Genomic DNA, 14,118 nt, shown 5'->3' on the forward strand with positions numbered 1-14,118 from the left:
CTTCCAGTATAGGCCAAAACATTGAGATTGAACCTTTAACATATGTAACCTATTAAATATTCACATTTAGGCAACTATTTTTCACTGATAAAACTTGTAGTTGAAATCTTACTTCCTGTCTACACGTGTAACCATTCTATTCCGTGTTAAGCAAACCTCATTTTCATCTTTCACGTCTATACATATTATGTTGTGCCGTTCCTTTTCACTATCAAGCTTGGTTATGTTTATATGTACTAGGACTGCTTCCTACCAAGCTATACATCAGGTTATCATATTTGAATCTAATGATTATAGTAATAAATCTCTAAATTTCTCAAGTCAATGAAATCTTTGTCAAGGTTTTTGGATAGACTCCATTTTCAAAATCTTTTATTTAATCTTCTTATGTTGACTTGAGAAAGATGATTGTGTTAACCTGTTTATAAAAATTCAAGTATTTTAAAAAAAAAAAAGATAAGTAAATTACATGAAAAATATTTAAAGTATGCGTGCATGTTTCTCATCTCGACTGCACTCTGATGATTGTAGTTTAGATAGTACTTTGTAGCTCCAGCATTTGAGATATTAACTTCCTCTACAAGAAACATTATATTAGGAAGTGTATACGAACTACATGATTTACACGACACTTTATTTCAGTTGAAGAACATACTGTTCCACAGGCCAACTGTACAACTTGCCAATATGATTATCACTGGCCTGGCCGCTTTAGTATATTTGACTAGATATCTTCGTTGAAGCGTACGGTAGTGTTATCTAAGAATGTGATATTTACATTTGATTTTGAACCACAAACATTTGGTATTATAATAGCAATACAAATGAATTTTTTAATAGTAAGTATATTTACCTTCCATCAGAAATGATAAATTTAAACTGCCATTGGTCTTTATCATACCGGTTGTGAATTTTATTGAGCTTGTCGTAATATTTTGTTATTTCGATGATATTTGAGAAAGAAATATAGTCAAGTGGGACATATTATAGCATGTCGTAAGTAATTTCGTTTGCAAATCTGAAATTTAACACCTGTCAAATATACATTAACATTTGTAATATGTCTTCTTTAGCTCGTCGTGGTCATAGAAATCAAACGTTTCAATTTTTCCAACACAGTTGTCCTCCTCTATATCTTTTACTTTTATTTCAGTGGAGAAGATTAAATTGACATAATTGCGTACAACTCTAAACTTTTCATCTGTATTTTAAGGTTGTACTGTGAAGTTGTTAATTACGTATAAGCTCTCCACCGTCAGTTTGTTGATGAACTTCTTTCCACACTCTCCAGGTATGAAAGCATGTATCATATTATTCTACAGTGTGTACAAAGAAATAGATAAACATGTTATATATTATTTTAGTATAAGCTTAAAGACTATAGTGAACCTAGTATGTGTCATCTTCCTTTCCATCAGTATTACATTGAAACTTCTGAAAATCTGTCATGTGGCCGATCCTCTCCAAAGTCTCATTACACGGACTTTGATCTTGCATTCCAACTTCCCCCCAACCTTAGAGTTTACAGAGTATGGGTAAATTATTTAAGTACTGGAGTTTATAACACATAACAACAAGTACTTAATAAATTACACAATCAATCCATAATAATAACATTAAAGAAAGTACATCATGACATTTTGACAATATCGAATATGTTTATATTTTTTGCAACTCACCGATAGTGTACCAAAAGTTCTTCATTAGTTTTAGATCCCACAACTTCATTCTTGATAATTATTTTTGTAATACGAAATTAACACAAATAAGTTAATATTTTTTTAGGAAACTCTTGAGTAATATAAATGAGTTTTAATACTCACTTGTTCCTTTTTAATGGTCTTGAAATTCTTTAAGGGTTCATCGTCCTCTAGATCACATGTAATTTCTTGTGCCATTCTACTTCTGACCTTAGTTGAACTTTTCCCCGTACGAGGTGTTTGAAAACCAACTTTTCCCCGTACGAGGTGTTTGAAAACCAATGTCCTCCTGCATGTCATCCTACATTGTAGATATCATAAACAAAGTTTTTAATCATTTTTATTATCATTGCAATAAACATATATCCTCCAAAGAAATTTCTGTTATACATACATACCTACGTATGTACATACGTACATACATACATACATATATACATACATACATACATACATACATACATACATACATACATACATACATACATACATACATACATACATACATATATATATATATATATATATATATATTATTTTCTATTCGACTAACAAAAAAGTATTATTTGCTCGTACCAAGTATATTTGACTTTACAAACGTTATTTACAATTTTTAAATTTCACAAAAAACAAGATAAATTTGAATTTGAATCTAGTTTTAAGACAAAAAATTATTTGGATTTGGAATTCTATTTGGATTTAACTAAACCCGACCCATTGTCATCCCTAGATCTAGATAAACAAAAATAAGAAATCAACGTGCATTGTATGGAGCAAATTCTCTTTATATAATTTGTAAATTATCCATGGATGTAGCAAGATAAACAAGAATAAGCAATCAACTTGTATTGTACGAAGCAAATTGTCTTTAAATAATTTATAAATTATGTAAAATTACCTTTAGTAACAGGATCATAAAACAACTAATAGAAATTGCCATTTAAGACACTGATGTCATTGGTTACAATTAACATCGCCTGATGAGCACCCCCATTGTAACAATAATTTCAAAAAAAAAAGTCATAACATTATCAAAAATAAACCGCTCAAGCATCAAGAATTGGACATGTGTTGAGATGGTATAAAATTATACTTTTGAAAGCTTCTCAATAAAATTCAATTACACTCAGATGGTATATATGTGTTGTGACAAAAAACAGGCAAACCAATTACTCATATAATAAAAGTATATATTAATATTCTAGTAACAACTCATGCCAACTTACTGTATCGAACATCTTAGGAAATGACCATTATCATGAAACTAGATAATTTAACATTTTTAACATCCATTATTGATATTGAACAAAATAAATGACTTCAATTAATAATCAAAGAACACATTATTATACAAAATGAACAATAATTTTTGCATAATTTACTTTTTGACACTAAAAGTAAATCCAATAACAATGTAAGCACTATAAACAAATTCAAATACAAAACTCAGTAACATTGATGTCATATGCAAATAAAAACTCATATTCATATCAAATCCTCAATAAATATTTAGTCATAAATATCCAATCAAATCAAATAGTCCTAAAAAACAGTCCACAATAATCAACACAATAATTTAACATCAAAATCAAATCCATACATATAACCTGTAACAAATAACAATCTCATAAACAAAATCCTAATCTAAAAATAATTACACATATAATATATAGAACTAGTGGAATTAAATCAGAATCTGTGCATGCATGTGCGCGTCACGAACATACATATTTATATATATTAATCGCACAAGGGAACACATGCACGCACATTATAGATTGGATACATACATATTCTAACTAAAACATATAAATGAAGTAAAAATCAACATAATTAAAAACTCTTGAATTGAAAAATCGGCAAGAGAAAATAGTGTAAGAGTAGGAGAAATTAAGAGAGTGTCTTTGTGTAAGCAAAAAAAAGAAAAACAATTTTTAAATTTGTGTTAAAACGTTAAACAGGTTGACTAAATTTTAAATTAAAAAAAGACTATATGATTGGTCAGTATGCGGTCATTACTAAAAAATAAGCTTAAGTATTTAAAAAAATATATGGTATTTGAATAACGGAAATATTGATAAATATGGCGATCATAGTGTGCTTAGATGGTTTTTTTGTCAACGGCTATCTAATAAATGGTCTCACTTCTCCTTTCATTACTCATAATAATTGTCGTAACTAATATTTGAATGACTAGTTTCTGAATATTTTATTTCATTATTAATCTTTTTAATATGTGATCGATCGAAATATAATATGATCTTTAAGATTCGTGTTTGTCATGTATACTAAAATTGATTTTAAATAATTAAATTTTGTAGCTGATCGATGTTAATTCTTTGAGTCATCCTAATTTTCACCTCGAGAAAATGGACTTCAAGAAGCTAACAATAAAACATTGTTATGTAAATATTTTTGAAATGTGCTTAAGAAATAAATTCGTGCAAAGTCTAAAATAAATAATTTCATATTATCATGAAGTTACGAATTAGTGACGGTCCAATAAGTGATATTTTAAAATGATATGTATAAAAATATGTAGAAATAAGACAAATCGATAGTAAAACACGTACAATCAGAACGAAAGATTTAGAAAAAAAATTAGCTAGTGAAGTCTTGTATCTAATAAGTAGTATTCGTATTGGTGTGAGTTCTTGTATCAAGAAATTTTGTAATATGATGGGAATCTTGTTTAATCCCATATCTCATCCATTCATTAAATATTTAAAAGTTTTTGAATATAAATGACCAACAAATTTCTAAACAATTTTATTAGTATAATATTTTCTGGAACGCATGCTAACTCAGTCTAAAACGGACAATAATCCATACTATATTATTATATATAAAATCATGCAATTTTGTCCAACACTAACAATATCATATTATCACCAAGTTATTATTTACTCGCGGTCCAATAAATACGGTGACATTTCTTTTTCTTAATCAGTTACGTTTTAGATTCAACTGGAATGTATTTAATATTCTATATATCACCATAACTAAGATGGCATAGGTTATATGCACCTCATTCTGCATTTCACCTTCTATGCAAACTAGCCCTAAAACCCGTGCAAGGCACGGGTACGGTTTTTAGTAATTCATTTTATAAATGGATTAATTTTTTTTTGAAGAATTTGATGCGATCAGTTTAATATTATAAAATTTATAATGATTGTTGATATATATATATATATATATATATATATATATATATATATCTTTATGAACATTTAGTTAATTTATCATCTTGACTATCGCTTTAACTTCCTAATATTATAGTTTTCTAACCATAACATGCATGCTATATTTTACATCAATTTTAAAAAATTTACTTATTTGAACAATTTTATTTGGCTTGAATTTTCTATATTTCTCCATCCATGCTACAAAAGGTTCAAGTTTCGAATCCCGTCAACAATATATCACAATAAATTATTAATTCAAATACATATGAGAAAATTATTAACTATTATAATACGCACGTGCATTGCACGAGTTATAGACTTATAGGCAAGTATATTATTTAAACTAAATATGAAAAAATAAAATATCAAAGATTCTTTTGTTCACACGACAGATACATATTATATGCATGGCATTAAAACACAAATGACAAGCTAATGTCGTGGTATGAAAAAAGTGGATGTTAGTGGTGTTAGTATTGGTGACCTAGAGACAATACTATTATGTTTATTGTAAACAGTTATGGATTATGTTTTATTGATTATTGAATAGATTTTTATTATGCTTTTATTTACTGCGTAATAAATTTAAAGTATAATAAATGTCCTTGGAATATGATATGTAATTCTATATCTTTAAGTATGTGACTTAGGAATGAGATTATGAGAATAGTATCGATATTCCTAAAGGTCCCTAGTCGAGTATTATTATTAAGGGACAATAATAATGCATTAAGCCTAGTGTGTTTGTTGACTGATGATCACATCTCATTGATCATAGTATAGTGATACTAAAGTCAAGAATATAAGTGCATGTATCGACACATGGCACTGGAATGTCCCACCGTGAGATTTTACATGTTAATAAGTGTCATTAGAAATTCTCACTGTGATAATGATGTAATGATCCTCTGACTTGATATCATTATATTGCTATATGAGAATTAATATACTTTGGTTGCATTAAAAGTTACCCTTGACCGGGTGATGATAAAATGTATATTGGGTATATTATGAATCATATGAGAAATATGAATGATCTAGAAAGGATTTAACCCTCCTATTTTAGGAGTGATATTATTGGCCGCTTGATTGAGTGAGACTATAAAATGCATGGTCGTGCTCAAATATTGATTTGTTTAATAGTCTACTCATTGATCAAGGAAATTCGGATTAAACATTGAAGAGGATGACACAATACATGCCTCGAGTTTGATCTATAATATAAGGTTAAAAGGATTATATTACATTGTACATTCTTCACAAAAGGTTTAATTGAATCACCAATTATTATTATTACTTGGGTAGCAATGATGTATTACTAGATGCCGCTCATTGTTTATAATTTTATTATTGGATATTAAAATTATTGCCGACGTAATAAAAACCTAAAGGGTCACACACTTAGAACGTTTAAAGGAGTTTTTATTTAAATTCCGAATTTAAATTAAATGATTAAGTTCGAAATAAATTGTTGAATTGATCTGGTCTTAGTTAAATAATCAGAATTTTGAATTTAATATTAAAACCTAAATCGGATTGGGTTTGGAGAAGCCCAAAACCGATCAGGGTTTGGCCCATCTCTCTCTCCCCTATAAATACATAATGATGTATTGTTTTGTTTTAGGGTTATGAGTTATAAAATCGTTTTATAAACCCTAGCAGCTCTATATCAAGAGAGGCGAGAGAGAGGGGCTTAATTCGGCTAGTACCGGCTCCGGTGATCATTGGGCGATCAGACGTTCGTGTGGACTATTTAGAGACGTGATCCTTAGATCGAGGGCTGCGTGGTGATTGCTTATTTCGGACCTCTATCTTTTGCTAACGTAAAGCTTCAACAAGGTATTATTTCGTATCTCCATGATCAGCCATGCATTATAGATGGATCCTCGGGTTAGGGTTTCGAAAATTTTGATTTTACGTCGTTTTTCGCTGCGTTTTATTGCCCCGAAACCCAACAAGTGGCTGCACTCAGGTTCTACCCGTGCAAGGCACGGGTACAGTTCTAGTAATTCGATTTATAAATAGATTCATTTTTCTTTTTGAAGAATTTGATGCGACAAGTTTAATATTGTAAATTTAAAATTATTGTTGATATATATATATATATATATATATATATATATATATATATATATATATATTATGAACATTTAGTTAATTTATCGTCTGAAGTATCCCTCTAACTTTCTAATATTATTGTGTTCAAACCATAACATGCGTGCTATTTTAAAATTTTATTTGGCTTGAATTTTCTATATTTCTCCATCCATTCTATAAAAGTTTCAGGTTTCGAATCCCGTCAACAACATGTCACAATAAATTATTAATTCAACACATATAATAAAATTATCAATTATTATAATACACTGTGCATCCCACGGATTATAGGCCAGTATATTATTAAAGCCAAACATGAAAAGATTTGGTTGTCGATTTGTAGTCGATACGGTGAGTTATAACAGTTTGATCACTTGAGTAAATTGATTACAATTGTTAAATTTAATTTTTTATATTTCTACATCTATGCTACTAAAGGTTAATGGTTTGAATCCCATCAACAACATATATATCAAAATATATTATTAATTTCAACACATATAAGAAAATTATCAGCAATTTAAATACACACGTGTATCGTACAAGTTATAAGCTAGTATATTGTAATTGACAATATAAAATATTTAGCTATAGACAATTATATACCGCTCTAAAGTAGAGTATGAAAACTATGTTTTACACTGCTTTACATGTATTCAAGTGATATAAGATATTGTGTTTGGAATGACCTACTACATGTCAAATATAATATTTAAGTATATCATCTAAATTATAGAAGTTAACTTGACAAAGATGATTCTCATAAAGATTGTACTACAAAAGTAAGAAAACCTAATATACATTCATTATTTTGATCAAATCTAAGACGGTCCATTTTACTTTGGACATATTTGATCAGTATTGCAAATGATCAGTATACCTTATAGAGTTATGTACAATCGAGTCATCTACTACATTATTTTTATATCTTATCTTGTATGGACAAAAATTTATATTTTAATTTGATTAGTTTGTTTGTTTATTTTAATAATCATATAATATATTTAAAATGAAACATAATTCAATTATTGGACTATAAAAGATGTATATATCAATTTATAAGGATTTTAAAATTTTAAATGAAAACTAATTTAAAGATATGATACAACTACTTAATTATATGATATAGAGAGAGAATGACCATTTTCTAATATATTTTTTTATAAATCTTGACACATAAAATGGATTTTTCGTTATTTTAACCTTAAAGGCTAATTCAGTATGTATATATCATTTCTCTATTTTCAATCATAACTATTATACAAATTTTCGTTTTCTATTCTATTGATGATATTATTTGATTTTTCACTTATAAAAAGAAATTCAGTCAAACATATTTCATCTTTGAATCCAATCAATCATATCTATTCAAAATTGAAGTTTTATTTAATAAATATATATTATCATATCTATGTATACGTACATGATAAGATGATATAATATTCAATTGTAATGCTCTATCTAAACGAAATTCGGATGATTTTGATGTCAATATTATTAGTTCAAAGTCGTTCATGTTAAAACATTTTGGATGTCTAAGCAACTTGAATTCATGAATTAAAATAATTTTAGATATTAACTTATTTAAGTGCTATCAATTTTTCCAACTTATTTGAGAGTTTGTGTTTCAGTTCTCTTTTCAAATGAATAAAATAACTCATGAATCAATTGAAAACTAACGATAATTAAGTTCCTCAAAATAATATATTAAATATTCATTTGTTCACACGACACATACATATTATATGTATGGTATTAAAACACAGATGATAAGCTAGGTAGTGGTAAGAAAGAAGTGGATGTTAGTGGATGTACTCAAGTTCGATTCTCAAAATCCATAATTTTTAAACAAATATTAGATATGATTCTCTAAAACCACAATTTTTTAAACAAATATTAGATATAATTCTCTAAAACCACAATTTTTTAAACAAATATTAAATAAAAGGATAAATCATTCTTTTCACACAAATAAAAAGTCTCATGAATTAATTTGCTCATGCCCCATGTTAGGCTATTATTAATAGAATAGATAGATTATTAAGGTTCTGGAAAACATGCAATATTATGTAAATACAATGAAAGCCATGCATGCATAGTAAGTTTCAACATGTATAACAATTTTCAATATACACATAATTCACTATTTGGTCTACATTTCCCGCCTTGAGAATCATAGTAGTAGTATAATGATCATAAAAACAAAAGCATAATTAACTATATAAACAAATAATTCATACATGGGCTCACATTTATAAAGACGACAAGACTGTATTTCATGGTTATAACTTTGATGCAGAGGCTTGGAATGCTTTCTTCAATTCGGGTCTTCATTCCTCCTTAGCCTCCCTTCTATTGTCAGTAAAGAACAAACAGCCTTCTCTTGTCCTGCACTGTTTTTTCTTTCCTAGCTTTTCTTTTCTCTTTTGCACTTTTTTCTTTTCCAACATATCTTGTGACGGTCCGAGCCAAATTCAAGACTGACTAAATACAACAACTTGAATAGTCCACGAGAGACACCGAAGATCTCAAGATTGACACAAATGCAACAACTTGAATAGTCCATGAGAGACACCGAAGATCATGATTTGTTGGTGTCTTTCGCTATATTACTTATGTAATAAATAAATTAAAGTCTTGGCTCCTCGGAATGTTGGACTGGGGTGTTACACTTACATATATAGTTGGGTTGAACCGGGAGAGAGGAAAAGATCTATTACATATATATGTTGAAAGGAGAACAAAGAAGGCTTTAAGTACTTTGTAAAACAGTAATGGTGATAAAATATAATGATGGTGTCTCTACATATATGCATATAGAGTACTGTGCAGCTATATATATGGGGTTTTGGTGTTCTCTTTATTGATTATATGCATCTTTTTGTGCTTTAAACTTTTGCTTCTACCCATGATGATCCGAGTTGTCATGAGGGTCCGGCCAGAAGGTGGAATACTTTAACCATTCTGCTTCATGTGGGTTTGTAATGGGGGCTTCCTGCAGTATTAAAAAGGACTAAATTTTCAATTTAGGGTTAGGGTTTGCACATAATTGGTAATATAGATAAAAAGAAAAGGCTTCCAACCCAGTCAAATCTCCAGCTGTAAAAACCAACAGAATGGTGTGTGAGGGAGAAGGGGGGAGAGAGGGAGGGGGGTAGAGGGCGAGAGGGGGAGGGGGGGGAGAGAGAGAGAGAGAGAGAGAGGGAGGGAGGGAGGGAGGGAGAGGGAGAGGGGGGGAGGGGGGGAGGGAGAGGGAGAGGGGGGGAGGGAGGGAGAGAGAGAGAGAGAGAATCAATCAAATTTATTTATTCTAAATTTACTAAAAGAAAAGTTGATTTTAAGTTCATCTACCAATATCTAACACATAATTTTCAGTAAATATCTACCAATATTTGACATATATTTTTCAGTAAATATATAATTATATAATCAGGAAATAAGAATATAAAGCAGCATAGCATATATATAATATGCGCATGCACCTATCTATATCATACTTGGTACAATCATATGTATAGTATTCAGGGTCAAAAAGGTGATGGACACTCACCTCCTTAATATCATCATGAGATGAAGTGCATCCCATTATGAGTTCCTCCAAACCTGCTTCACCCCTTCCTCCTAGTCTATCATATTGTTGCTGCTGCTGTTGTTGATTTTGATGTTGTTGCTGCTGCTGCTATTACAACTCCATTTTTATATACAGTATTGTAAGCATATATCCACACATTTGAAAAATAGACTAAAAACATAATCATGTATACTGATCATGTATTGTTCCCTCCCATTTTTACTGCAGTGTAAAATAAAGTCTGGCCAAATTGTTACCTCACAGCTCATCTCGAAACTTATGTTTGAATATAATGATCCTGGTAAAAAGCCTTAATTTCCTACTCCTCCGTCCCACTAGATTATTAATTACATGATAGAACGTAATCTCGACACGGGTTTTAAGGCTCTTGTTAAGTATAATTATATAATTTATTATTAAAATATTTTTTTATCTAAATTAGGATAGAACTTTCATTTCAGAAAAGAAAATTATAAAAATAAATTATGAAACTAGACTTAACAACAGAAGTCAGCGTAAAAACCTGGTGCGACGGAGGGAGTATTATTTTGAGGTTTTAGCAGAACCGATCACTTAATACTTCCACACGGTCATATATTTCATTCATTTCATATAGAATCTACTCACGATTTACACACACAGCTGATATAAGAAATGGAAATAAGCAAAGAAAACTTCTTATTAATTCAAGCAGCAGACGTGAAAATATATAGTGCAGTACAAGCTAGAGAAATTAAACTCCTAACACAACTCTACTATCAGTTCCCAACTTCTATCTCAATTCTAATATCTTTATCTATTTCCTACTACTAAGCTACTGTCTCTATCACTAGAATATAGCTCCAACAGCTACAATTTTATTTAAAATATCATGTTTAGATTAAATAAAACCAACACATTCCCTCCTAATCTAAACATGTTATCTGCTGCTATACGCTCAGACTTTTATTCAGCAAGATTTTCAACCCCAATCAACGCCTTCATCTCTTCAAACTTAACTCTTCCCAGTGCCTTAGTTAAAATGTCTGCCCTCTGCTCCTGCGTGCCCACATATTTAATCACTAGTTCTCCTCGCTCGATGCACTCACGAATGAAGTGAAAACGAACATCTATGTGCTTACTCCTTCCGTGCAGCACAGGGTTCTTCATCAGCTCAATCGCAGATTTATTATCAATACACAACACCACTGCTCCTACTTGTTGCCCAGAAATCTCTCCCAGCAGCCCACGAAGCCAAATACTCTGACAGGCTGCTGTAGTTGCAGCCATGTACTCCGCTTCGCATGAAGAAAGTGCAATGACCCTCTGTTTTTGTGAAGCCCATGAGATCAAGCTCCCATTCAAGTAAAAACACATGCCGCCCGTACTGCGCCGATCAACCACGTCACCTGCTAGATCACTGTCTGTGTAACCGGTTATAACTTTCTTGGTTCCATTCCTTGCATATGCCAACCCGTGGTTCACAGTACCCTTTACATACCTCAGAATTTGCTTTACTGCTTGTTGATGTTTGACAGTGGGTCTCTCCATGAATCTACTAACAACCCCAACTGCAAATGTTATATCCGGTCGCGTGTGAGTTAAATATCTCAGGCTGCCAACAACACTCCTGTACTCAGTCGAATTCACTGGTTGTCCGTCTTCATCTTTATCTAACTGTAATTTCTGATCCATTGGACTCCTGGTTAAGTTACACTTCCACATTCCCGCATTTTCTAAGATTTTTTTAGCATAAGCAGACTGTTTCAGTGTTGTGCATGCTTTTCCTTGATGAACTTCGATTCCAAGATAATATGACAGTAGACCCAGATTATTCATTTCAAACTGCTCGTTCATTTTCTTCTTAAATAACTCGATCTCCTCTTGATCCGATCCTGCAACCAAAAGGTCGTCTACATACACACCTATGATCACAACATTCCCATTCTGGCACTTTGTATAAACAGCCTGCTCATGTTGGCACTTCCTAAATCCCAAGTCTCTCAAGCATTTGTCCAACCTTGCGTTCCAGGCCCTCGGTGCTTGACGTAACCCGTAAAGTGCCTTCAATAACCTATACACCTTTCGTTCCTCTCCCTTTTTCTCGAATCCCTCTGGTTGCATAACATACACTTCTTCAAGTAGTTCTCCATTTAGAAATGCTGATTTTACGTCCAAGTGGTGCACCTCCCAACCTTCTTTTGCAGATAATGCCAGCAACAAACGTATTGTTTCAAGTCGAGCCACAGGTGCAAACACTTCGTTGTAGTCAATTCCCTTTCGCTGCACATAACCCTTCGCGACAAGTCGAGCCTTGTGCTTCACCACGTTGCCTTCCGAATCCTTCTTCAATTTAAATACCCACTTTAGTCCTATAGGTTTGTGCCCAGGTGGAAGATCCATAAGCACCCAGGTGTTATTCTTTTCGATAGTTTCCATCTCCATGTTCATGGCGTCCTTCCATTCCTTCTTCATGCTAGCTTCTTGATAGTTCATTGGTTCCTCGACCTTTAACAACATAAGTTCATCCAACATTTCTATGACTTCAGTCTCACTATACAACTCGTCTAATCCCCTGTATTTCCGAGGTTTACTCGCAGGTGTTGCAGCAGACCTCTCTACAGACATGTCAGCGCCTCTGTTTTCTATCATACGCACAGGGGTTGAGCAAGTTTCCCCAGTCTCAGTACTACTGTCTTTCTCAGAATTATCTTCAATCATTGTGATCAATCCAGGAATGTTCACGTCTTGTTCATTCTTCTCCCACGACCAATGTTCTTTCTCTCGAAATACCACATCTCGACTCACTTGTAGTTTCTTTGTAACCGGATCATATAGTCTGCAGCCCTTCGTTCCCGGTTCTCGCCCAAGGTACACAACTCTTCTTCCTCTATCGTCCAGCTTACTTACATGCACAGATGGGACCTTCATGATAGCTATACAGCCAAACAACCTGATGTGTTTCAGGTTTGGTTTCCTGCCTCCCCAAGCTTCATATGGGGTTGTTCCATTCAAAGCTCTTGTTGGCAAACGGTTTAGCACGTATACGGAATGCCTTACTGCCTCCCCCCACATATACGATGGCAACTTTGATTCTCTCAAGAAACTTCTGGTCATCGCTGCTACTGTTCTATTCCTCCTCTCGACCACCCCGTTTTGCTGCGGAGTATACGGAGCAGTGTATTGTCTCTCGATACCCATTTCTTCACAATAGGATGTGAATTCTTTTGAACAAAACTCACCCCCCCGATCCGTTCTCAACATCTTTATGCTTTTCCCTGTACCTTTTTCGACCACTGCCTTATATTTTTTGAACATACCAAATGCATCACTTTTCTCTTTTAGCAAGTATACCCACATTTTCCTGCTATAATCATCCACGAATAATAAAAAATAACGATTACCTCCGGGAGTCTCAGGCATGATAGGGCCACATATGTCTGCATACACAAGTTCAAGGGGGGTCGTTGTCTCAAAACTCGTATGAGATGGGAAAGAGGTCCTAGCCAGCTTTGTCATCAAACATCCTTCGCATTTTTCTTTCGGTTGGACCATTCTTGGAATTCCGTGTGCCATTCCTTCC

Source organism: Daucus carota, chromosome 8, assembly GCF_001625215.2.
Source record: "Daucus carota subsp. sativus chromosome 8, DH1 v3.0, whole genome shotgun sequence".
Taxonomy (NCBI): Eukaryota; Viridiplantae; Streptophyta; class Magnoliopsida; order Apiales; family Apiaceae; genus Daucus; species Daucus carota.